Below are 26,073 nucleotides of genomic sequence, written 5' to 3'. Positions count from 1 at the left end.
AAAGACACATAAGAATACTGGAGTAACCAAGAGTTTCTGAAAAATATTTCAAGGGAGGGATGGCCCAGAACCCTTCACCAGTGTCTGGAAGCGTCTCTTCAACATTGAGAACTGAGGGAGTGGAAAAGAGCTCATGACCCTGTGCCAGGACTGACTGTAGTATGGCAGAAGCCACCATACTGGCCCACCCAAACTTCCTCTGTGCTATCTATCATGTGGAATGGGGAAGTTGTGCAATTCATAATATTTCATATACGTGATATTAAAATGCATTGGTAAGCAAATGCACTTAACTGTTCATGCTGTCATTTGTTCTTAAACATTGGCACCTGGATACTTGAAAAGACATCCAAGTACTTGACTAGTCCTATTGTTTTCAAGGGCAAATACAATTTATATTTTGGTGAGAAAAATGTAGTCCTCTTCTAGATAGGCAAGACAATAGAAGAAACAGTGGCTAAAATACAGCTATTGTCAGGTCACTTTTTTCTAGCTTAATGTATGTAGGGACAAATTTAGACAAAGAATTCACGTAGGTTGTAAGACAAGTATTCACAGTACCAACATATTTTATCTTGCTGTAACTGACAACTTATATGTGGAAAAAAATGATTTGGCAAGCTGTCTTTATAATAAACTTCTTAGAATTGCCTTATTATGGATTGTTTTGTGGACCTGCAATTCAGAACAGACGCACTTGAAAAACACAGTCCTACCTGTCACATTGTGGGGCTTTTTACACCATTTTTAAGGAATATTTAATTGCATGCTAATGCGATGCAACATAAAGAAGTGCACCATTTTTTATGTATCATCTAATATTAATTCTGCCATATTCCTGCAAGACCATGCAGATGCAATAAAGTACATCAGCTGACAGATGTACAAGTTTTGGGATATATCTGGAATTCTCCAGACTGGCAAAAGACTGAAGTCAACATGAGTTTTACAGGTGTTTAAGTCTGCATCAGGTATACTGAGCCCTAAGTACAGTTAGATTGCTATTACAGTGAAAGAGATTTAAATATGGCCTCAAGCTATTAACTATGAAAAAAAACAAACAAGAAAAGAGAGTATATTAGTAGTATATGCAGTAATACTCTGAAGGGAGATGTGGGAGAAAGCAGTGGATTTTAGTCACAGATACCAGAAGAAGACACCTGAACGTCCTGCTCATACTGTACTCTTAGACAACAGCTCACTGGTTTTGGAGCCTTACTTGATGGCTTTCTCCTCAACAGTGGTAAAAAGGATTAGCAGGTACTTCTTTTATGAAATATACAAGGCCAGTCTAAAAATCAGGACTCCTGACTATACTAGCCACAGAACAAATACAGAGCTAGAGACAGTCCCTGTGCTAACTGGAATACAGTTAAAAAGTAGATTAAATAGATTTCAGTGTCCTTCTTAGATACAAGGCAGAGTTCAGTTCACATGGGTTCTTCCAGTCACACAGAAGGGGAATAGTGGAACACAGATTTAACCCTAGATGCCTTGAATGTTGCTTTTGTTGTTTGTATTACCAATATTATTCATGATGCTTGCGAAGGCTATCTTCTCATGAGCCTTCCTTTCACTACAGCATCTCCACTGCCAGGGACTTGTAACTCAATTTTCTGCAGACATCTGAAAAATAATGTCTCATATGTAAGAGAGAAAGACACTGAAAACTTTAAAACATTGTCTTTTCTACTCTCCAGATGTATTTTTCTCTCTGCCCTGTCACACAGATTTGCATATGTGTGTGTTAAAAATAAAAAGCATGTGAGTTATCACATGACACTTCTGCAAAAAAGGTACACCGAGAAAAGGTAGGTCAAGGATATGAACTGTAATGGCGAAAATGGATTGAGAGCAAAACTCAAGTGTTTGTTACAAAGCTGCGGCCTTGGCTGTGAGGAACTCTATAGATGTGGGAGCTGCTGGAAGAGCTCTACCTCATTTGCCATGTTGCAGCACTAGACCCACCCATCTAAGGAAACGCTGCTGTGCTACTCAGCGAGGCAAAACCTAAGTTTTAATCGTCATTCTGATTCTGTAGGTAATCTTGGAAGTGGGATTAGAAGTCACTTTGGGGCTACCAGTTGGCAGTATCTGTGTTCAGTACCCACTGCACAAAAAGCACCCATGGAAGAGAAAGGTACAACCTCTGTTTTCAATCCCTTTGCACAACAGGGGGTTATGTCCATACATAGGACCACATAGGAAGCAAAAATTAACCATTTTATATTCTACAAGATAACTATAAAGAGGAAGAAGTGACCAGCATATGTCTGTCCTTTAGCTGTGTACATACACAATAAGGTTGGAGGACTTTTCCCACTGGAAGAGAAATTTACTATTGAACCTATACAGCTAAAAAATCAGTGGATTCAAATTCTAAATATTATAGTCTATACATAAAAAAATGTTCAGCCTTTACCAGGCAGATGCAATCTAGATCCTCAGGAAAACAACAGGGCTGAGATCTTCAGCTGATTTCAGGAAAATAAATGCACTATCAGGAAGCCAGGGATTTTAACTCTGCCTGAAGCCAAAGGTTTGAGAAAAGACTGTTTTGCAAGAAAAGAAACCCCTTTCTGTCTTTCATCTCTTGAATTTATGTAAGAAAAAAAATGAAGCAAAAAGAGCAACCAGGCTGCTGCAAACTTACACACTGGCAGTGAATCGTCTGTCTCAGCAGGGATTCATTTGTCCAACTTATTCATTGATGATAAAATATTTGGAATCTGTGGATACTAAAATGTGGAGTTATGATGCTGCCACTGCAAGTGAAATAACCATTTAAATTGTCTGAATGCTAAAAAGGAAGTGACACAGCAGTGTGCTGGTTTTAACGTGTGAAGTTCAACAGCATGAATGGTATTGCGGCATGCGTATGCCTACATCGCTATTGTGATGAGACATGGAGTGTCTACAGGGTGATGAGCCAATACTGTAGCCCTGATGGATTACTAGGAGACAAGAGGGACGGAATAAGTATGAAATAACAGCTACAATGCTCAAATATCAGAACTGTTTATTTGACTGGAGTAGTATTCTCAGAGCCAGTATGCAGAAAGAAAGAGTCTGGGGAGCACTGGCTCTCAGGAAGGTGAACTTTCTTTTGGGAGGCCAGGAGCCTTGCAGTGCAAAGACAGACCACTCTCCTGCTATCAAGGCAGATCTCTGGAGTGGGCAGAAGGGAGGCAGAATACAAAAGGTTCTGTGCCTTGGCTGGAAAAGGGAGCATTTTATTAAGTCTGTTAGTAATCTGCAAAAGAAAAACAATGATGCAGAGAGTCCACTTTCAATTCAAGAAGGCAGGAGATCTGACTGCAGATTCTTCTTTCCCAGCAGTATTAAAGTGGCAATTTTAAGGCAATTTTAATTCTGCAGTCTGGGTTAAGGTGTTTGGGTTTTATTAAAGCAAAAAAAACAAACACACTCCCTGAAGAACTGATTAGGTTGAGGTGGGCTGGAAAAATTTCTAGTACTGACAATTTCAAGAAATTACAAGGGAGTTTCCTTAACACACACTCCAACATAAAACTTCTCCTGCAGGTAGTGAGCAATATATTTTTAACATTTCTTCCACTGGTCTGTAAGCCCAATTTAGATGAGACGCAGCTGTACTGCTGTGAATTAAAATGTTGTGTTTGTCCACTTACATTAACAGCAGCTCCCCTCACAAGCAACCTACATTTCACATAGCTGCAACACAAAACGCAAATGAACTATACATCACTTATGAAGAGCATTACTAATTGCAAACAACACGTAAGAAGCACCATGTGACCACTATCCATGTGGAACACAGAGCAGTCAAACACAATTAAGCAAAAAAAAACCAAAATTCCATTAGAAAAACACAGTTTCCTCTGTGGCTTCATACAAAATAATCATACAAGGAACATTATCCCAGGTAGTAGTAGTCCCTTTTGTCTGCTGTAACATGAAATATAGGCCTTTTATCTTTGCAGAAGCATGGGAACTTACTCATTGCATTGCTCATTGTGTGACTGTGCTCACACCATCATCACCAGCTATTCAGATAACCAAGAGGTTGAAGCCTTTCATGTCTCACTAAGACCTGCTCTTTTAAAATGTAGTATGAAAATTAAGCAAGTACACAAGGGACTTTTAAAGTTGAAGAACAGGAAGCACCTCTGCTCTTTACAGAGGACATCCTAAATTAAAATCCTGTTTCCCAACACTGATGGCATTTTTGTGTGGATTTACACTTGAATTTGGTTCCTGACAGTTAGTCTAAGAAAGAACAAGAAGAATCTTGATTGTCTGAGCTCACACAGCCTGTACATTTGAATAGTATATTCACTGCATGCTTAGAGGTAACAAACCAAGTCTGTCTTATGTCTGGTGTAAAAATGAATTACGGACTGATAAGAATTTAACACTTTTAAAGAAGAGGGAATACATAATTCTGTATTCATAGATTACAAAGGCTTGTCCACATATCTATAGATCAACGACTGTTTGCAGTTCAGACTTTTGCACCACTCGCTGTACTGATATGGGGCAGTGGGGATGGACAGTCAGGAATACATGTGTACTACCAGACGGTGATTGTACTGGTCCAGTTTACCTCAGTGTACTACACAGCTGCTGTAGCTACAGAGTCATGAACTGTCAGAAAATGAGGAACAGCAAAACACTTTTGCTGAGCAAACAGAAGTCAGTAGACAACACCATTATCACCAGCCTCTGATGAAAACTACTTTCCCAGTCTCATTCATTTTTTAAAAATCATATTTAGAACAGACCAAAAGCTGTGCAAGAGGACCTCTGTCAGCTAGAATGTTTAGATGGGTATGTCTATGACACAGAGAACCTGAAATACAACTAAGCTTCTGCCTCTCGGGCTGCATCTCTGCAGGGTAGAGCTTTGCTCTCAGGCTCGCTTTCAGCCAACTCAGTGGCTTACTGAGTTGCAGCAAACCCTATACTCCCCCATCTTAACCTCTGAAAATTTCTCTCTGTCACTTCAGGCCTATTTGTCTGCTTGATTAAGTGTCCCAGTTGCTGAGACAGAGTGGCAGTTTCCAAGGTCCTTTCACTGGCAGACCCAGAAGTCTTCTCAGCTAGGCCATCCTGCAGAAGGCTTTCATCCAAATGGCCTTTACCAAAGCAGTGTACCTTGCAACTGAGAACGCACCACCCAGACTGTTATGGTTCATCACAAGGAATTTCAGAAGCTAAAGCATTCTGGCTGAAAACCAAAGGGAAGGAAAAATGTTTTATGTGAAATGTTATAATTTTGGATAGAAAACACTTCTGCATCCAAAATCCAGTTTAACACCAGGAAGCTTCATGGACACACACTAACAAATTTTCATAAGGGAGAATGTCTCCAGAAGGCAAAACTTCTGTTTTAAGCATAGTGACTCATTTTACTTCATATAATTAATGCTGCTTTGGAAAAACAGCCTGCCCATTTTTAATGTTAACATATAGAAGAAAATTCGCATTACACAATGAGCTTCAATGTGAATACTCACTCCAAGTTTTATAACTGTTCACAAAAAGCAGAAAGGTAAAATGTGACTCAGCTAAACCAGCTGTGAACCACAAGCATGAAGACTGCAAACAAAAGGGAGAAGAGTATTGATTTAACCAAGTAATTGTCCAATAGATTTGTATGAACTGTCTACTGCAATTGCAGAGCACAGTTCAAGGCAGCTCAGTTAGTATTCCAGGATCCTGAGACATATCAGGATTTCACCTCTAAAAAATAAAAAAATGACAAAGTTTTAAGGCATACCTTCATTTTATTGATACCTCTGAATCTGGGCCATTGGGAAGAAGGCAACTCAAAATTCGTGATGCCAGGAGAAAGAAAAATATTCTTTATAGTAAGTTTTATGGTGTTATATTTTAGATTTGTGATCAAAACAGTGTTGATATCACACTATGTTTTAGCTATTACTGAGCAGTGATTGAGCAGCATCAAGGCCTTTTCTGCTTCTCACCCACTGCAGAGCAGGCTAGGGGTGCATAAGGAGCTGGGAGGGGACACAGCTGGGACAGCTGACCCCAACTGACCAAAGAGATATCCCATACACTGTGATCTTGTGCTCAGCAATAAAAGCTGCCTGGAAGAAGGAGGATGGGGTGACATCTGTCTTCCCAAGTCACCATTATGCCTGATGGAGTCTTGCTTTTCTTCCAATTTTTCTGCCTGCCATTGGAAAACAGTGGATGAAATCTTTATTTTGCTTTTCTTGTGTGGGCAGTTTTGTTTTATCTGTTAATCTGTGTTTATCTCAACCCACAAGTTTTTACACTTTTGCCCTTGTGATTCTCTCCCTCCTTGAGCAGCTGTGTGGGGTTTAGCTACTTATGGGATTAAACTACAACATCCTTCAAGATTGCTTATCATTAGGGTCCAGAAATTTCCCAATAATGGCAAGCACAGAGTGCCTGCCTTTTCTGGCTTTCTTAGAAGAGTGCCATCTTAGAAGAGGCTACTAATATTAATAATCTCACACTCAGGAAAATGTAAGTCTGCTTCTTTGGAAAAGACTTCAGTCTCTAGGCTCAGTTTATGCTGCCATTATCTGCTTCTTTATTCTAAAATAACCAAAATAAAATTAATTATAAAACAATATTATTCCTGTCAGTGATAAGAGATACACAGGAGGGCAAGTAAAAAGGGGAGAAAACTAATCTCCTCCACTCCTTTTCAGTGGAAGATGGTGTACTCTTAACTTCATAGGTTTTGACTGCAAGGAATAAAGTAAAAACAAGTATTCGTACACCCATCTCAAAATGATTCTTCTCAGTTAAAAAATAAAAATTTGAAACAAATTTCTGTGTGAAAACAAAACACAACTCCAAATTACAAAAGTCTCTCACCACCCTCACAATAAAGAATTACTTTATATCTAATCTAAATCTCCCCTCTTCCAGTTTAAAGCCATTCTTCCCTGTCTTGTCACTACACTTTGTAAAAAGTCCCTCTCCAGATTTCCTGTAGGCCCCCTTTAGGCACTGGAAGGCTGTTATGAGGTCTCCCCTGAGCCTTCTTTTCTCCAGGCTGAACAAGCCCAGCTCTCAGCCTGTCTTCATATGAGAGGTGTTCCAGCTCTCTGATCATCTTCATGGCCTTACTCTAGACTCGCTAAATCAGGTCCATGTCCCTGTTGTGTTGTTGGGAGCCCCAGAGCTGCACACAGTACTGCAGGTGGGGTCTCACAAGAGCAAAGTAGAGTGGCAGTATCATCTCCCTTGGCCTGCTGGCCTTGATACTTTTGATGCAGCCCAGCATACAGCTGGCTTTCTGGGCTACAGGTGCACACTGCTGGCTCATGCTGAGCTTCTCATCAATCAATACCCTCAAGTCCTTCTCAAGGCTGCTCTCAATCCAGTCTCCATCCAGCCTGTATTTGTATGATATACATATTTGTGTGTATATGTATATATATGAGATATATATACATATATATGCATTGTATAGTAAACCAAAAATATTTATATACACTTATATATGCATATACACATACACATATATCTGTATTCCTTTTAGAAATGAGAAATTCTGAAGCCACAGGTATTGTGATGCTGTGCGTATTGATTTGAGAAGCTGAGAATCAGTGGAGAACATCATATGGACACTTGAGATGTTGCCCACCTGATTTTCTGTGAAGAATAATACCGCATATATCAAGTTTCAAAAAGTGGTAGAAAAACAGTTGGAAAACAATGACTTCAGACTGTCTTATTATAGATGGCCACAGGGTCTCTAGATTTGATAAGCAATCAATACTTGTGGTGATAAGAGAGTAGTTTCTAGAACTGTAAGCTTGTTAAACTGGTGCAGTATAAGCACAGAGCAGCTTTTTGTCCAGTTCTTCCTTGGGAGCTGTTTCTGGTGTAATGGAAGAGTTTGCCTCTCCTACTCTCACCCAGCCAAGAGTTTCTCCCTCTTGCCTACAGCAGTGGGTTTTCATTTAACACTTCAGTGTCTCACAAATAATAATAAGAAAATCAAATCATCCAGACCCCTGAATGGGCAATGATTTTTTTTTTCAAGGATGTGACCTTTGAGCTGTTAAACAAATTCACAAGATAAATTTAAGTTTTCTCCTCTCTTTCAGGTTTACAATTTCAAATTTTAGAATCATAGAATCATAGAATAGTTAGGGTTGGAAAGGACCTTAAGTTCATGTAGTTTCAACCCCCCTGACATGTCACCCAAGGCTCTGTCCGACCTGAACGCCACCAGGGATGGAACATTCACAGCCTCCCTGGGTAGCCCATTCCAGTGCCTCACCACCTTTACAATAAAAAATTTCTTCCTTATGTCCAATCTGAACTTCTCCTGTTTAAGTTTTAACTTGTTACCCCCTGTCCTATCACTACAGTCCCTAATGAAGAGTCCCTCTCCAGCATCCTTGTAGCCCCCCTTCAGATACTGAAAGGCTGCTATGAGGTCTCCACGCAGCCTTCTCTTCTCCAGGCTGAACAGCCCCAACTTTCTCAGCCTGTCTTCATACAGGAGGTGCTCCAGTCCCCTGATCATCCTCGTGGCCCTCCTCTGGACTTGTTCCAACAGTTCCATGTCCTTTTGATGTTGAGGACACCAGAACTGCACACAATACTCCAAGTAAGGTCTCACAAGAGCAGAGTAGAGGGGCAGGACCACCTCTTAATTTTGTATAGTCAAGATTGTAGCACAACCAGATTTTATGTCGTGTATTCCTCTCAGGGCCTACACCCCACTAAGACCAACTAAGTTCCACCAAAGCACTACAATTTTTACTTAAGTATGTGAATATTCCCATTGATTATAGTGGGATTCAAGCAAATTTCTGGTGCTTTGATGAATAGGGATGGAGTCAAGTAGGTACCTATTATGACAGGTACTTCAGCTTTTCTTAAAACTCAGGCTGAATATGGGAACTTCTGATGCCTGCACTGTTCCAGAGGTACTCCACTAACTGAAAGTTGTCCACTGTAGTTTTACTAGTTGTATTTTTCAAAGGCTTGACTTTAGCAAAGCTTGTTAGCCTTAGCTCTAGAGAAAGTTAATTTGCCTGACAGATCAGAAAAATGCTTCTGATACACAAAATCCACTTTTCCTAAGTCACTAAATGCTAGTGCAACTTACCACAACACAGCAGCTTTTCATTTATTTTGAAAAATGTATTTTTGATGTATGTAAATTTCACTATGGTCAAACATCTGTACTAGGAAGATATCAGTACCTTTTTTAGCAATAACATTAGTAAGCCGTGTCTAGAGTGACTAATGAGATGCTTCATTAGACATGGGTACTTCACCTCAGAGTCAAGCACATCAGCATAGAAATGAGGAAGAAGCTGCTGTTGTTGCTGGTGCTAGACAGGTTTCACAGATAAATAAACTCTTCTGTGCTATCAGCCCAGTGTCTTTTTAAACCCTATATTCATTTGAAGGAAAAACTGGCAAGCAGGATTTTTCTATTTTCCCTTTTGAGATATTTCAAATCTTGGTGTTGCCATCTACAAAATTCATATTTCACACATGACAAGATTCACATAAAAATGTCATGTAGTAATGCTTGTTGTAAACCATACCCAGACTACATTTAGAGAATAATATATACAGAGAACAAGAATTTAGTATTGAAAGCTAAGTGAGAGGTGTTACTTCAAACTGAACTAGAAGTAACTGTGCTTTAATTTTTATTCAGATGAGCTTTTACCATTTTCTATGGTATTGAAAGCCATGAACATAATCAGTAATCAAGAAAAAAGTTAATTTAGCAAATGAATTTGTTTTCTAAATGAAGCAATCTAAAAACAACCAAGCAGATGCCCAGGTTTATAGTTGCTGAAGACAGTGACTGAATAGAACCTTTATCAGTGTTACGTTAGCTAATTCCAAAGAGGGATGTAACTATAGTAAGTAGATTTTAGCCCCAACTATGAATGAATATTATTTGATGTTCTTTTGATTTCTAGATTGTTACAACTTTTATGTAGATATAGTAAAGTTAACATCCCTGTCTGACAGGAGATGGTTTTGGGTGCCAAACATTATAAAACATTTCCCAAGCTAGACAGTTTGGTAGGGGACCAAGAACAGCTTTCTCCAGTTCTCAGAAGTGCTGGATTTTATTTGTGGGATGTCGCTGCAAGTGATGGGAACTCAGTACATCTTCAAGGCAATCCTATTTAGTATCAAAAACTCTGCACTGCAAGACTGAAGTAATTGAGCCTAGGAACTAGCTTTAAAAACCCAAACACTTTCTGAAATTATCCAGTGAGCCATAAATAATCCCAATGAACCAGGAAAAATCAAGAGAGAAGGAGAAAGGGAGGAGGGAGGTGGAATGCATTTTTAGCTGAAATCAATGCTTGAAAAAAATACAAACCAACCAATATTCAAAGGGTCATGAGCTAAGTATACAAAAATTCACAGAGCAGTTACAATAACTGTGCCAAAATCACCAACAGCAAAGAAATTGCATAATAAACCAAACACAGCTAAAGAAGATCCACAACATTTTTAAGACCATATCTGTCATCACCTTGACCTCTTTGCTTTATGATCTGTTTCGAATGTTCCTCATTAGCCACTCACCAAAAAAATCCCCCTTCCTTTTTTGGCATTGTTAACTTTCTGGGGAAGAAATTACAAGTCATTGTACCTATGAAGTCTTTTCCAGATGATGATACCTGTTGGAAAATAAACAGAAAACTAAAGAAAAAAAAAAGAAGAAAAGTCAGTTTTGCTCTAGCCATGTCTCACCACTACCATCTCTACAATTCTTAGAGAGAGGGAGTTCTAGAAGCTTTGTGAAGTGGAGGGGATGTGTGCAGAAAAGCATTTATTTACTTTTGACATTCTTAAGAAGCAGCCTTTGTGCTGTGTACAGCATAGAATTCAGGCAGTTTCTCTGTTCATCTTACCCAAATTCAGGAGCTCAGGCTTGGAGCAAGATTTTTTTGTGCGGAGCCCACAATGTCCTCTTAAATTGTTACAGTGACATGTCACCACCTACACTGTAAAAGTAGTGCTTCCTGTAAATATATTTCCCTGTCTATCCAATGGCGTACTGCAGGGATCGTAGTCTGCACCCAAATGGTGCAGATATACTTGAAACCATGTTAAGTAATTCAAGTGCAGCTCATTATCACACAAGTACCACACAAGCCACAACACAGATTTTTATTCCCACTGTGATTTTAAATTCCTCCTTACAAATAAGCTTCTCAGAGGATTAATAGAAGGATTTTTCTTGCATATATAGGACAACTTCAAATGAGACAGCATCAAAAGTCCCTGAAAGGACTGTGCTCTGACAGTCATTTGTCAGGCAAGACATGAAGGAGCTAGTGGCATTTCCAAAGTACTAGCATGGTTTACATTAAGAAGCAGTACTTCTTGAAGTCTAAATAGAGAAACCAAGAAACCAATAACTGCAGGGATGCTCAAATCCTCTATCCCCTTGCAAATTTCAGTGATGACACTTATTTGCAGTTCTCTGGGATGATGGTTCCCTGGTTCTGCTGGTAGAAGATTAAACCAGCGTGGGCTGCTCAGTCCTGAGTTTCTTCAGAGAGCTCACCAAGAAAAGCTCAAAAGCATTTTTCATGTTAATACATTGAGTGAAATCAGCTTTGAGAAATGAAATGCATCTTGTAAAACTAAACTTTGATGGCAGGATGGTTTTCAACTCCTAGTGTCACCACCTCCTTTTGAGTTAGTATTCTTATATTCCCTTTGGGGAGACAAAGAACTGTTTCTAGGTACTGTTTGGTTTGCTTCATTTGTTGTATATACAGTAATTTTCTTAGGTTAACCCACCATGGGCAACCATAATATGTATTAATTACTTCATACTTCAGTCAAGCAACATATATATTCATACAGACATTTGCAAACGCTTAAGGGAGTTATATGCTCAGGTAAGACTGAAGCTTTGTGTGGTCTGGATGTAAAACTAACACTGGGGTCTTGTGAAGATTCCTGACTTGTGAGTCTTTCAGAACTGAATTTATTAGGCGTGTGCCTTCTACTTCAAGAATTATATTTTCAAAGCTGTCTGGGTAAGGGTCACCAACATTTGTGAAATGCTGTGACAGAAGTGTGTTACTGCTGCTAATTTGTAGCAAAGAAAACATGTTTAAAATTCAGAGGCTCATTACCATCAGCTCCTTGCCAGTTTTTTTCCAGATGCCCTATTCTACATACAAGAGGTCAGGTCAGGCAAATTCTACTTTACTTGAAGGCATCTACCATCATGACAGTATACTGAAAGACAGTACCTTGTAGGCCTAACACATTGACCTGGAGTAAAGAAGGGCACCTCTGAAGTTGAAGAGATATATTCATATATATTTTTGTGCCTATATACATGTAAATGCCTGTTTTAAAAGAAAGAGTAGGACTGATTTTTCCTAAATATCCTTTGCTTTCACAAACAATTCAATTAATGAATCAATAAATCAACCTATCTACATCTATCTATATAGGGGAAGAGAGACTGACAGCTTTAAGCAAACTAGAAATACACAATTTAGCAGCTGTGGCATTACAAAAGTGTGTATACTCTACAGATAAAGAAAACCCCAAACAAACAAAACAAACAAGAAAAGAGCATTAGCTAAAGCAAGTATTTTCAGCCTTTTTGCAGGAAGCTTCAATTTAGGAAATCTGCTCTGGAACAATAATTGTTCCCATTTGTTCTTTTTCCTAGATGACTTTTACAGACTGTTTCTACCATCAGTTGGCAAATTCAGTGGAAGAAACAAATTGCCTTATTATTAAAACATATTTGCAGCGAACAATAGGTATTCCAGTTAAGCTGTGCTTATGCAGCCATAGTACCTAACAATTTCTAAGAACATTATGCCTTTATCCCAATTTGCTTGTGTCTTACTTGTGTTTAATGATAGTGTAGACCTGAAACAGAGGATGGTCCTGCTTACTCCACCTGTACCCGAGAAGGTTATGGTCCAGGTGGAGGCAGCCTCAGTGACTGAAACTTCTAACCTTTTCAGAGGGTTTCCTGTACTGTTTGCAATTTCTGTGCAGATTAATTTCAGCCTCTCTTACTTTTTCTGCTAGGGTTATTTTGTATCAGCCTTCCTTTTATAAGCTGCCCCTGTTTTTTACAGCTGGTGACAGAAGAAAGTTTGAAAGTTTCTTCTGGACTAATATTCTGATACCTAAGGCAACTCTTTCCTATTAATGAGGGTTTGATTGTTATTTCACTTCCGTGTTTAATTAGTTTATAAGAAAAGATGGCTTGGGAATTGACCTGAGTACACTTTTCAAAGTCAAGTGTTTAGAATTGAAGTAATTTTACCTAGTTTTTGGCATCTATGAGTTAGCTATTGTATCTCAGTTACTCATGTACAACCCCTCAACAGTTAGTGGAAAAAAAAATAATTTCCTTTTGACTTGCTGCTTTGTCTTCCACTGGTGATAGAAATAGCCAAAAATGAAAGAAACCATCAACATCTAAACAGAAGACTTTAAAACAGTGAGCTAAAATCCAAACCCATACTGCATTCAACCCATGCATCCTGATTTCCTTGCAAAACTATATAAATTTAATTAAACTTTTAATGAGGTTTTGAAATGCAGGCTGAAGCACAATTTTTATTCCTGTCTTTTAAAACGAAAAGTTTTAATAGATCAATAACCAATGGATTACTGAGTCACTGATGATAGTAACAGCGATTTACATCAGCAGCACCTATTATCAAAAGCAATCACAAAGCCCTTGGGAAACAAATTTACAAACTATTTCTGCTTAAGTGGTGTCAGAGGCCAACTTCCTTCAGAAGCCAGGTGGAGAAGAATAAGAAATAATTACCATTAAATCAAATACCAAACTACACACAGTTGTGTAGAGACACAGTAAGTGGTTCACATTTAAGGGTGTGGAAATAGAACTACTTCTCAGCTGTCTGAGCATGAATATTCACTAGCAGAAATCAGATTGTGCACATGAGCTTTGCTGTGTGCCCTGAAAGCCACCAGGTCTTTAGGACGCAGTATGCTCCTAAGTTGAAAGGCCCTCATGTGTTATTGCCACTAGTCTGTGAAAGCCTGCTGTCATGTGCATCAGTCTAGATTATGCTGGGTCTCACCAACTGAAAAGCAAACAAGCACCACTCAAGCTTTTTAATCATAAAAGCTTTTTATGATCCTATCGTCATATAAGATGTATTAATATAAATGTGACAAAAAGTGAACTGAGAACAAAGCCTGATACTTGATTTCAGCAGATAACATTAATGATTTCTTATGCTGGTTTCTGTAGTACACATTGTGGAAGTGTACTTCTGTCTCACTCCTTGAAGGAAATGAAATTGTGCATTGCCTTTGTCCTACAAATTTTGTTGAGTTGCAGATACTCTACCATTATAATTTTTTTACTTTAGGCTTTTGGGGCTTTCAGCTCAGTCCTTAGGGATGATTAAAAGGCACACAACTTTTGCATAGTGGTCTAAAATACCAAGAATTCTTTATGTTATTTATCAGAAACAACAAAGAAAATGAGACAAAACAATACAACACTGGCATGCATTTGCCACTTCTGTTTCCTTATCATCTTACTATTTTCTTGGATCATCTGTGAAATGGAAAGTCTTCCTGGTCCATTCTCCACATTTCTTATGCTATGCAGATCATGTTTTCCTAACTGATCTGCAATTAAACTATACTTCTTTGCTATGAAAGCACAATGCTCTGTTATTTTCCATGTTCATATTTCCTTTATTGCTTTGAAATTTCAGGTGCTCTGCAACCTGCTTATGTTTTCACATCTAGTGTCAGCACCTGATGTCCTTGTTCTGTTTTTTGGGAAATCCCCCAGGTTCCAACTCTCCTCATCCCCAAGTGCCGCCATCCTTTCATGTCTGTGTGCTGCACCTTGAGCATAAAGCATGAAGAGTTACAGCTTTCCTTTTCACTAACCTGGAAATGACATGACATGGCCCCAGCAGTAGGTAGCTGACTACAGGAACCCTGAAAAACTCTGTAATACTGCAATTTTGTGAATGCAGGTGTTATTCACAAGAGCCATTTAAATATCCTTCACACACAAATAAGCATTGTCATGGCTGCTCATTAGAAGTGTGAGTGCATTCAGCACAGTCAAGATATTAACTTTGGTAACAACTTATGATCAGAAAGGTAGCTACCTTGACTGGAAAACATGAATAGTCAGTTCAATGTGGTAGGACCACTTAGGTTATGTGTCCCCTAACAGTCATTCAACTTAAATGGTAACCTTCTTGAAACCAAACTGTTTTTAAATGGCTGTCAGACAAATACGGCCCCTTACATTTTGTTTTTCAAGGAATACTGGAAACCTGAAATGGATCTTATTCGTAGTTTCACAGGCAGTAAGAAGTCCCAGCCCATGTCCGTAAAAGCAAAGAAAGAAACAAAAAAAAAAAAAAAGAAGCAAACACTCTAAGAAAAAACAGAAAAGAAAATATCTTGAAATGTGTAGACATTTGTATGCCAGTCTAAGGAAAAAAATGAAAGCAAATGAAAAAAAAAAATTTCCAAGCAAACCTTCTAAGTCATTCTTTTTCCAGAAACAGCGTGAGTCAAAATCTCACCTCTAGTGACCATGAGTTTGCATAGAGGTGTGGATGAACCACAACATGACAGCCTATGCCTACTGAAATTAAGAGAAATTTTGCACTGACTTTAGCTGAGTTTGATTCATAGTTACAATGTAATGCAGTTATATGCAGACATGAAACACCAAGAACATCTCCAAATTTTATTTCTCTAAATCTGAAAATCTCCAGGAAAACTTTCTGAAAACAGGCAAATTTTTAAATGTAATTCCTTTGGGATTTCACAATTCCACAAGAGTAATTCTTACCTTCAGAATGTATCACTTATCACCACCAAAGACTTAAATACAAAACAATAATGACAAGATACCCAGAACAAAATAGCTTAAAGCCTCTAATACCATGTAAGAAACAGCTCTTAATTTCCCCTGTGGTTTTCTGTAACCTTTGACACTGCATTTACATTCTGCATAGCTCTCCAATGTGTGCTATAATCCCAGCACATCAATATAAAAGTAAAACAGTTCCAAGGGGTTATATTAGGATACTAAGGATCTCAAAGACAATGCATTAACTATTGACAAGTTTCATGAATAATTTTATTGCATTTTTATTACTTTGTAGTAAAAATGTCTGTAGAAGATGCAACATCATTATTCTTTTCTCTTTCATTTTCAAATTTTTTTTTGATAAGTCTAAAAATAATCCATTTTCACTTTTAGGTCTAAAAATCACACTTCTAGTTTGAATCTGAAATGTAATTAGAATGCACACTTCTCTGTGTGGAGCTGAATGAGCATGAAAATAAGAAATTACTTTTTGCCCTTTTTTGTAACTTAATATTTTTTTTAATTTTTAAAAGGGCCACTTTTAAAAGCAATAATATTTCTGTTAATAATTTAGTATTCACTTCAATTAGAATAGTGATTAAAATTTCAATGACATTAAAATTAAAAGTTTGAAAATAGTTTTATGATAATTTAAAGCTCCATATAGTTTGCTGCTCTGAAAAGAAAGCATATGCAAAATCACTTTTTTATCTTGGTATTATCCTTACTAAGTATTTATATTATCTTGCTAAGCAGGATTCTTAACTGAAAATATATTTTAATATATCTGAGGTGATGCTCTGCATACAATGGGTCAGCTTTCTCAGCAGGTGCAAACTAATGCAACTCCAATGCCTTCAGGGAAGGCACTCTGCTCAGGATTTGCCTGTGTCACTCAGTATAGAAGGGACTGCTGGTCAATACAAGAAAACCTTTGTATAAGTTGTACACTCCACCTTGATATCAAGTGCCTTGTGTCCAAGCATCTCATGATGGTAATAGCAGCAAAACCTGCCTTAGGTGAATCTGAGAAGAGGCGAGCATGATTTTCTCAGGGTTAGCGCCTAGTATTACAGGCATTCAGGGTAAATGCAATGAGGTTATGCAATTTTGTTAAGTGGGAAGAGTGACACTGATCTCCACTTTATAGAAGTCTGCTGGATTAGACAAGGAACCAGGCAGTAGAGAGGTTGACCCAGAAGAGTAGCACAGCACTTCTCAAAACTTTAAAAAAGCTACACCCACCACCACTCTGATACAGAATGTGTTATGCTATGGTGAAGTTGTCTGAGTTACACTTACCTAAGGAAAACAAGAATATTTCATACATCGTGTAATCTTTAATTAGCTGCACATTCTAATGTTACTAATACTGCTAATAATAGTAGCTACAATAATATACAAACCACAGTCTGTCCACAGAGATCATTAAAATGTTGTCTAGTAGTGCCTTGTAGCCCTTTTTACCGGTACATTGTTTTACATGGTACTTTACTTCTAAATAAGTAAGTATTGGTAATCTAGGAGTTCTAAATCTTCAAGACTTTGCCTGATCATTTGGACTAATTTTTAATGTCATTGTCTGTTCCATGCTTCATTTCATTTTTGTTGGAAAATTTTCGCACGAATTCAGCTATTTCTGAGAATGAGGTTAAAGAAAATTTCATTCTGCACTTTGAAAGGACTGTATTCCTCCACTGTGCTGCAGCTGGATCATACAGAGGGCAGGAAAGGCTTAAGTTTGTACTAAAAGTATGGGAGTTCTTCAAAATGTGCCAGGTTATCAGGTACTATATACTTTGTATAGTCTTGAAGGCTAAAATCTGATATCCAGGGTCACTTACACTAGTTATCTACATTGAGATAAGAAAAGTCTTGTCCCAGAAATGTACCTTTCTCTCAAATGAGTTTAAAGGATGGTTAGTTTGAATACAGAAATCCACATGCCTTATACAGAATCTCCAGTGTCTGGGAAAAAATGTTGATAGGCTGAGTAAGGGGTGGAAGAGGAGACGTTGGGAATGGTAGGGTAAGGAGAAGAGGGGGCAGAAAGGGGCAGATAGAAGGAAAGAAGGAAGATAAGTGTTAAGGTGGAATGAACAAGGCAGAGAGGATTGTGTTTGAAGTGAATGGACCAGATGGCACAAATCTTTCCAGAGTCTGGAGCATGTTGCTCAGTGCAGCTGTTCCACCATGCCCTTCCGTGCCAGGAAACTCCTGCAGACACTATTATGGAATTGCATTAGCCCTTTCACTGCCTGTGCACAGGAAGAGGGGGCATAACACACTGCTGCTGTCAGTCACTGTGCTCATCTGGTGTGGTGGTCCCAAAGAGCTCAGCCTTTCTGATGATCAGGGGGTGCCTCAATGGGTAGTGACTTTTTTTTCCTTTCCCCAAAATTTCTTTTTAAAACACATAGGAAAACACATTTAAACTGTGGAAATGCACACACCCAAAAAATAAGCCACATTTTAATTTTATTTTTCCATACTTATTATTATATCTTTCCTGTTCTGCAGCCAATGAACTGGACAAAAAGTCTAACAGTGTAAATGCCCTATTTCATGTAAAATTTTATCAAAAGAGCAGGAAATTTCAGGAAGAGGAAAGACATTCTCAAGGAAGCCAAATGCTGAGTGGAAGAGCTGGCTTTTAGCCCCGTCTCAGCCACAGAGTTCCTCTCTGGTGCTAATCAAGTCACTTACCCAGCTGTTTCACAAAGACTAATCATTATTCTTGATTTTATATGAGATGAATGTGCAAAAATTCTTGACCTTCCTTCCCAGATGCAATTCAAGCCTCTGGATGTTAAGCTTTGAACAGAAGTTCAAATACAACATGAAATCTCTGCAATATCAATTTCTACAGTGTGGTTTATCTGAAAGTAGTGTATAACTTCTTACCACAATGCCTCTGTGTAATGCAGAAATTCAAATCATCTCATGCATGTTTTGTGCAAATACAGGGATTGTTTTCCTCAGATGATGTGATGATAAGAACTACAGAAAGTAATCATTTTTTTTTCAGTGCAGTTTGACTAATTTAAAGTAATGGGATATATGGACATATTGAGGGATGAAAGTAAAAAAAAAAATAACTAATTGATTAGTTATTATGTGGCATGAATGGTTAAAGGTACTATTAGAAAAAAGAGTACGGAATTAAAATTTTATCAGCATGCATCCATAAAGGAGGGCTATGCTACGATTGCACTGTTAACCTTAATTATAGCATTTCCTAGCCCCTTGTTTCTTCCTTAGTTTCTCTTTACCCTTATTTAGATGGAAAAAAAAAGCCAGGTTTCTTGCAGGAGACAGACCATACTTAATTCAGCATGGCCCCTAAATTCCTGGGCACATATCTGAAGATCAGATCAAAGATCAGTCACCTGGCAACCTTCTACTGCCTCTTCAAAAAAAGCCAAAAGCTTAAGCATTTGCAAATCTTTTTGTTCAGCTTTGAAATGAGACTTACACCCATTTGGTCTAAAGAGAGGAATATAAAGCAGTTAAAGTCCCTGAAACAACAGTTAACCATGCAGTTTCCATGTAACACATAAGGAAATATAAATTTCAGTTCAAACTTTGATCTTGAGTATCAAAACATCAAAGGGTGTGGTATTCTTCCACTGACCAGGATCTACCCTGACAGTACCATTATAGTACTGCAAAGAGATTTCACCAGAGTTACTTATAAAAACCTACAGTTTTCCTCCTGTCAGCAATGCTATCTTTCTGTGACTCTTGTTCCAAAATTATTTCTCACTGTCACACCTTCCCAAAGTTAGTTCCCACTTTTTTCCACAAATTTGTTAAGGAGGTCACTGCTGAGTAAGCCACCCCTAGGTTTTTCCACATTCTCTTTGGGACAACCTTATTGAAAGACAAATCAAGGAATCTATAGGAGGATGGATAACACATGCAAGATGCTGTGGATCAAAAAGTTCAGAGGTTCATGATCAGCGTAGTAGAATACAGTTGAAGGCCTGTAGTCAGTGGTGTTCGCACCAGTGACTGGGACCAGTCGTATTGAACTTGTTTATCAGTGACCTGGTTGAAGGGTTAGAATGTACACCCAGTAAGTTTATTGATGGTATGAAGCAGGGGGGAGTGGCTGATACACCTGAAGGCTGTGCTGCCATTCAGAGGGACCTTGGCAAGCTGAAGAATTTGGTGGAGAGAAACACAATGAGGTTCAATGTGGGCAAGCGTAAGGTACTACACCTGGGGAGGATGAACTCTAAGAAGCAATACAGGTTGGGGGCTGACCTACAAGAGAGCAATTCATCTGAGAAGAACCTGAGAGTATTGGTGGATGGTAAGTTGACTATGAGCAGGCCAGTGCTTTGTGGCCAGGAGGGCCAATAGTATCCTGGGGTGCATCAGGAGGACTATGGATAGCAGGTTGAAGGAAGTGATCCTCCTCCTCTACTCAACCCTAGTGAGGCCACATCTGGAGTACTATGTTCCATTCTGGGCTTCCCAGTACAAGAAAGGCAAGGAGCTACCAGAGAGGGTCCAGTGGAGGGCCACAATAATGATCAGAGGGGCTTGGAACTAGATGATATTAAGGTTCTTTCCAACCCTAACCATTCTATGAGTCTATGATTCCCAAAGCTGGCCCTGTTTACTCTAAAGAAGACTGGGAGGAGATCTCATTAATGCATATAAGTATCTCAAAGGTGGGTGCCAGGAGGTTGGTGCCAGATTGTATGGTGGCTCCCAGCAACAGGACAGGAAGCAGTGGACATAAACTAAACCACAAGAAGTTTCACCTCAACAAGAAGAATAATTTCTTTATGTTGAGGGTGGCAGAGCACTGGAACAGGCTGCCCAGAGGGTCATGGAGTCTTCCTCTCTGTAGACATTCAAAAATCATTTGGACTCATTCCTGTGTAACCTACTCTAGGTGGCCTTGCCTTGGCAGGGGGTTAAACTAGATAATCTCCAGAGGTTCCCTCCAACCCTGACGATTCTGTGATTCTGATGTGATGCGATTGACAATAAAATATTAACAGAAGAAATAAAAGCAATGTTCTTTCTTGGTCACTGGTGTCCTCTGAAAGTTACCTCTTTCAGACCGGTTTTCAATGATTCAGCGGACAGTCCAAGGCTAGCAGCTGAAGGAGAAAGAATTTGAAAGTGATGGTGCTTTTTCACCAGATTTATATGCACTTCATGAAAAATGATATGCAGAGTTGCTCAAGTGTCCTAGAACCGGGAGGCCTGAAGATGGATATTTTGGAAGAGGTCACACTTCTACATGTAAATGGACGTTAGGGATAACAGTGCTCACAATATATTTAAAGATTTGCTAAACTTTCTTAAAGTTCTAGATGTTTTAAATGCTGAGCTAAATGATCTGCGCACTAGATTTGACTCTAAGCCCTCTTTGGTCTTCTTCTAGGCACCAGTAGGCTTTTGATGAGGCTTCAGGTATATAGGTATGTATAGAGAGAGAGGGTAAATAGGAATGATCTCCAAAAATTTAAACTGCTACAGGATGAGTTTCAAGCTACAGCACTGCAACAGTGTTTTTAACTGAAGCATAAATGTTCCTTATGCTTTGTAGAAAACAGCTACTTCAGGCCTTTAAGTTTGCCCTGACCCAGCAATCACTCCCTTGTGGAAATCCCTTTCAGGCAGTGGCACTTTGCATAAGCACAAAAGTTTATTTGCATACATCTATTTTCAGGAGCGCAGTCTTAATTGGAGGATCACAAACATGCAAATGAAGCACCATTTTTTTATCTTAAAATTTTAATTATACACAAAGGAGACACTTGAATGAAGAGCAATAGGTATATAAGATTAACATAAACAAAACTTCCACCTGGCAAAAGTTGCAAGTTCCAGGTGTGAGTTGAGGTCAGATCTTTTTACTGGATTTTAAAGAAAGACTGGATTTTAAAGAAAAGCTGGAGGGTGTTTTGGTAACTGATGAAATCCCTTCAGAAACGTAGAATTTGATATCTGTAATCAAATCTCCTATTTCACAGCTTCTGACTAGGGGATAAGGAAGGAACATCCCATATCTTCAGAGCATTGCATATGTTTGTTTTCCTCCATCATAGCTTGTTTCAACTTCTTCAGCTCTGCCAAATGCAAGAGTTGGAAATGTCAGCTGAAGATCTCTGCCTGGATGTTTTCGTCCTACTGTGCAGCAGACAATGACACCAGAGAGTCAACTGTGCAGCCAGACTCACAGTGGCTTTCATGTGGCTGTTAATGTGATATGGCTGCCCATTTGGCAGGTTGACTACTATATGCATTTTAACAGGTTGTGAGCTAAACCCAGGGGCAATAAGTTTTCTCTACCAGGCCAATGCTTTCTAGTCTTTTTTTGTTGGTGGTGGTTTTGAGGGATTTTTTTTGTTAAGCAAGACTGTTTTGTCAAACATATGACTGTGAAATTGTGCTAATTATGGAATTAGTTCCAATTTAATGTTTGGTTTATCATCGACCTATTTATGGATAGGCCAAAAGCTGCTCTGGCAAATTAGCTGGAAATGAGAAAAAGAAATATCAGTATGAGCTTCATAACTGTTGGCACTTACTGTGCCTTACTTATGCTCTACTTTAATGATGCTGTTTTATTTTTCTTGAAGTACAAGCTGGTATAAGAAGCCTCTAAATTCAGTAGAACTATTAAGTTCATGAGGAAAATAACATCAAGCTAATGTTCCCTGCTTATTTCAGCAATAGAGTAGTGGTGGTATTGAATCATTATAACGTTTTAGTATGTTTAGCAAAGAAATAATGGGGACAAAACATCTTTAGAGCCTGTAGAACCTTGTTCAACACCTTATAAAAACAGAAATTATGCCATTATCCAGCTTAGAAAGCCCACAGCTCCCTTTTGTCATTGTAGGTATTTTTTAAGACAGTAAATCAAGCTACCTGTGTCTTGTAAACAGTGTGTGCCGTAGTGTTATATAAGGTTTGCAAAAAACTATTTTTCTTCTATGAGACACTTAGAATGCAGTTGTCTCTCATTTTCTGCTGTGTTTGGTAAAAGCAATTGCAAGTGGCAGACCTAATCGGGCAAGATAATTCAGCATTGTGTTGCAAGCTGCGTCCAGGATTTTGTCACATACTTTCTATTGGCTCCAATTAAAATCACAGATTTTATCAATTTTTTACTGCATTAATAATAATAATGATTCTTGTTTAAATTTGACTCTATTTTGCTGTATATTAAGTTGTCCTCAAAATGCAGTACTCAGCTGCATGCATCCTGGTTGCTGCCAGCCTGCATGCATGGGTTTTCATTGCATAAAAACTGGAGGGCAGAGAGGTGGGGATGTGTGTGCCATGGTGTCAGGCTGCAGTCATGGTAGCTACTTGGATCTGGAACCTGCAAATTTCTCCTAGGATCTGTCATCTAAAAACAATCTACATGGACATTTCTGAACAGATCTGAAAGTGAAAACAAACAAACAAAAAAAATCACTGACTTGAAACCTGAAGCTTAAAAGTAGTAAATAAATATATTGACTAGACTTCAAAGCAAATGTGTTGTTAGCTCTATGCCTGAGGTAACGTTTTTCTCTACAGATTTAGGGGTTAGAAACTGCCTTTATGCAGTATTCAAATCGCTTCTTTTGCTTTTCAAGTGGAAACTGGCTGAAATGTATCGTGTCTTTTGTGAAGGAAGAGTCATTCCCTGATGGCTGGCCAAGAAACAGCAAAGACAGCAGCTTCAGAGGCAGCTGGAATTGCCACCTTCACAGATGGAGTCAAAGTGCTTGGCTGTAGCTGAAATAGGAGGGAATGAGAGAAAACAGAAGCAGGTAAAAATAAATAAATAGCAAACTGGAAGCTCTGTCTTAATAAGTTCTAAGGTTTTCTGCATATTCATGTGTAACACAATCTGGAGATATCGTAAGAGTCTTAAAGAAGGCTGTATGCATTGTACAGACTGTGGAAAGGGTAATTTCTCTGTACAGGACTATAACAGAGACAGAAAAATCTTTACATATCTCAATTTCTTTCTCGCATGCAGAGAATGGACAGAGAAATGCAGAGATCGAAAGAAACCTTTCCAAGTCACACTGGGATTGTTTTGAGGGTCTCACCTTCTCCTAGTGCCTTCACTAAGCCCTAGCTTGAGTTATAACAGCTGAAGAAACAGGTGAATAGGAGTTCCAGTGTGTTGCATGTTGTAGGAGAAACAAAAGCATGTATGTCTTTTCAAGAGTTGCTATAATAACTGGATTAGAAGCTAATTTTAGACTTGATTTAAAGTAAGTAAAGAACAGTCTCCCCTAAATGAGAAAAGAGGGCTTTTCTTTCCCCTGGAATATTAAACTACAAACCATGACAAAATGCAGTGACAAGGTGACAGCCAGCAGAATCCATGGTATTTACAATTATATCAAAGGTGTCCCCTTCTGCAAATATTTTGGCCTTTGCGTATTTACATTCTTTGTGTTTCATGCATTGATATGCTTCATGTAGCACAGCTTCTGCATTCCATCAGTACTGCTTTTCCTAGTTTCTAGTCGGCTGGTTTCCACTGTTTCTTTATTTCCCTGTTTGAATGCAATACATGCTAATTTTACTGTAAATGACAGTTTACATTAGCTCAGCTGTCCTCATGACATAATTTGACTTGCAGTTATGCAAATGACTTCTTTCCAGATACCTCTGATTAGCTGTAAAAAACACTCCCTAATTAGTCCTGAGATGATCAGGGAGAAATCACAGTTGATTACATATATTGAATTTGCTTCTCCAATTTGAATTGCCATATTTCCTGCCACAGGACCTGTGAGCATTCTATACAGTTTGCATCTTTCCTTCCCTTGAAAAAAACACTTCAACTACTCCCTCAGAGCCCCATCAAATCAAATATTTCTTTTTAGTCTGACTTTATCCAGACAGCTAGGGATCCCTGCTGACAGCGTAAGAGAAGAGCCAGCCAGGTGCAGTACAAACTGTGTCTGTTGCTGAAGGTACAGGATAGTAAATCTTACTGGAAATACATAGGTGCCAGAAAACTTTACTATTGGCAGCAAAGAGAGACAGCACAAAAGCAGGTCTTCTGATTAAAGTGACATTGTCAACTGATACCACAGTGACAACTGTAGAGGTCAGTAATTTATATTGTATTTCCAGTGGAGTTCTGCTGGATTGCCTCACACTGAACTCTTCTTGTCCCTTAGTGATGACTCAGTAATTTATCATAATCTATTTTTCAAATAAATAAGGACAAGTGAACTTAAGAAAGCTCAACATTCAGATTCAATTTGAGTAAACAGACAAATGTTCAAAGGTTTGTTCAGAGTTTGGTCTCAATTACCTAATATATCTTGAGTCCTTGACTTATGAAGACTGGTTAACCTTTACTACATGGTACCTAAATTCTTGTCCATACATAGTGCCTTGACAGCGTGAAGAGTAGGTCATGCACCTCTTAACAAACAATTTTTTTTTCAGAAACAAGACCACTGGCTGATATTTTCTATAAGGGAAGGAGGAATGGTAGCTGAGCTTTAGGTCACATGCAAAAAGCACCTAGATTTTGGTTTTAACTTGCATAAGTTCCCAAGAATGTTGGGAATTCAGACTTGGATCTGAAGTTTCCAGAGTGTCTCCTTCCAAAGGGGATGTGATTTGAACTTAAGATTTGTATCTCCCATTCAGAGAGATCAACAATGTCCCCTAAAGTAAAGTATTTTGCAAAATTAAACGAAATCATAACAGCAAGAGTGTGGAAATGGAGATATTTCAACTTAAAGTTGAAATGAACTGCAGATTTGGTGAGCTAGAAAGGTCAAGGAAGGAATTTTCATAATGTAACATTAGAAAGGAGGATTTTGCCCCTAGATGAACCTTGCAAAACATGTAAAGAGGTCTGTGCAAGACAAAAGGAGAAAAATCCAAAACTTTCAGAGAGGTAGAACTCCCTGTGCACAGCAGAATAAAGACAGCGATATATTACTAAGTAGTTCTGCTCTAATTTCTGACAATGTAAGTCTGAAGCAGTGATATCAAGTTTGAATCTTACATAAAGCTAATATCAAGGTGTTATACTACCAATAAGAGCTGTGATATTTATTCTTTTTCTTTTTATTCTTTTTTAAGAAAAGTTTTCTGAAATTTCTTTGGGCTATTAGTAGAAATTCTGTTCTTTCAAGGAGCACCATTTCTTTTTGTCTCCTTGCTGCTGAGTAATAATCTGGAGAAACCAATGCCTAGCCTGAAGA

Source organism: Pezoporus wallicus, unplaced genomic scaffold, assembly GCF_028554395.1.
Source record: "Pezoporus wallicus isolate ANWC-B61680 ecotype Strahan unplaced genomic scaffold, APGP_CSIRO_Pwel_v1 contig_1438, whole genome shotgun sequence".
Taxonomy (NCBI): domain Eukaryota; kingdom Metazoa; phylum Chordata; class Aves; order Psittaciformes; family Psittacidae; genus Pezoporus; species Pezoporus wallicus.
Note: the sequence above shows the minus strand (reverse complement) of the source record.